This window comes from Eutrema salsugineum, unplaced genomic scaffold (genome assembly GCF_000478725.1).
Source record: "Eutrema salsugineum unplaced genomic scaffold, Eutsalg1_0 scaffold_11, whole genome shotgun sequence".
Classification (NCBI taxonomy): Eukaryota; Viridiplantae; Streptophyta; class Magnoliopsida; order Brassicales; family Brassicaceae; genus Eutrema; species Eutrema salsugineum.
In genome coordinates this window covers 9,593,807-9,595,698 of record NW_006256901.1, presented here as the reverse complement: position 1 = coordinate 9,595,698, position 1,892 = coordinate 9,593,807, and the positions used below count along the sequence as shown (strand labels likewise).

Here is a 1,892-nt window from a genome sequence, read left to right as displayed (position 1 = left end):
ATGCAAATCAGGCGCAGGCAGGCAGGAATGAACAACAAGCCTATGTTAACCAACAACAGGCTCAAAGGAACGAGAGGCTTGCTCAGAAAAACCAACAACAAGCTAATAGGAACGAGCAACAAGCCCACCATGTTCACCCGCCACCGCCACAAGCTCAGAGACAACCTCCTCCGGTCTTTGTTGGAGAGAACGACCGAGCTAATGCGCACCAATACAGAGCTGGGATTCAAGCTCCACCGGTTCAAAACAACAACTTTGAGGTTAAAGCTTCCCTGCTCAATATGGTGCAGAACTCAAAGTTCCACGGTTTAGCCGGAGAAGACCCTCTTGAGCATCTAGATCAGTTTGATCGGGTTTGCGACCTAACTAAGATCAATGGTGTCTCGGAAGATAGCTTCAAGCTACGCTTGTTCCCATTCAGCCTCGGTGATAAAGCTCACCAGTGGGAAAAGAACCTCCCGAGGGGTTCTATACAAACCTGGGAGCAGTGTAAACTGGCGTTCTTATCAAAGTTGTTTTCCACATCACGCACGGCTAAGCTCAGAAACCAGATCTCAAGCTTCACGCAGCACAACAACGAGAGCTTTAGCGAAGCTTGGGAACGGTTTAGAAGCTACCTAACCAATGCCCCCACCACGGCTTCTCAGAGGCATCCCTCTTGAGTACTTTATACCGAGGTGCACTCCCCAAGATCAGAAACCAACTCGACACAGCTTCAAATGGAAATTTTCTTGGGAAAAAGATCAATGCGGCAATGGAACTAGTCGAGAACCTAGCCATGTCTAATGATACTTATGGAGAAGACTTTGATAGAGTAGACCGTACAGAGGGCTCCAATGAAGAACAGCGTATGAAAAAGGATATAAGAGAGCTTCAGAGCAAGCTTGACAAGGTTCTGATGGCGACACAAAAGCCAATACACTTTGTAGGCGAGTTTGATGAGCAAGGGCCAAGTTTTGACAATGTTAATGAAGATGGTCTAACTCAAGAGGAGCTGAACTACATAGGGAATCAGCAGAGGTATCAGCGGTTTAACAACTACAACAGTAACCCAAACCTCTCATACAGAAACCCGAATGTAGCTAACCCTCAAGACCAAGTGTACCCTGCTCAGCAACAACAACAAAGCTATGCTACGAAAGCTCCTTTTCAGAATACCTTCCAGCCCAAACAACAGTTCAGTGGGCAACAGCACGGCTACACTCATCAGAATCAAGCGGCTCAGGGTAACAACTTCACCAGCCAACCGCAACATCACAAGTTTCCACCAGGGTTCAATCCGCAGCCGATGGGTAATCAGCAACAGAATCAGGGAACGGGTCAGAATCAGATGGGAAACGATGTCTGTGGGATATTACAGCAACTGTTACAGGGTCAGCAGAGAGTTGAGAGCCAGCACGCGACAATGCAGCAAGATATCAGAGAGCTTAAGCAGAATCAAGCCTCTACATCATCCCGAGGCCCGGCTTTACCAGGTAAACCGGAGCCCAATCCCAAGGAGTACGTGAACGCCATTACATTGAGAAGTGGCAAGGAACTACAAGCTCCGAAGCCTAAGACTAAGCTCATTGAGGCCAATGAGCAATTAGAGGGGGAGGCAGCCTCAGGTGATGCGTGTAAAGAAGCAGATTTTGAGAAAGAACCGATCAAGGACAAAGGAAAAGAAGTGGAAAAGACAACTGAGCTTGAAAAGCCATACGTTCCACCACCACCTTACCAACCCAAGATACCATTCCCAGGGCGTTTCAAAAAGAAAATCTTAGACAAAGCCAAAGCGGTCTTTGAGAAACACTTGGTGAACACGCAACTCACCTTACCCATTATAGATGCTTTCTTAGCTATACCACAGCTTGGGAAATTTCTAAAGGATGCGATCCTCAACAAGACAAAGG

At 47.3% G+C, this 1,892-nt stretch overlaps 1 non-coding gene across 1 annotated transcript; it reads right to left on the bottom strand.

Annotated features, from left to right (window-relative positions):
- Positions 1-536: 536 nt before the first annotated feature.
- Positions 537-642, bottom strand: LOC112090002. Its single transcript, XR_002901361.1, has one exon. It is a non-coding gene; the product is annotated as a small nucleolar RNA R71 (small nucleolar RNA).
- Positions 643-1,892: the final 1,250 nt, after the last annotated feature.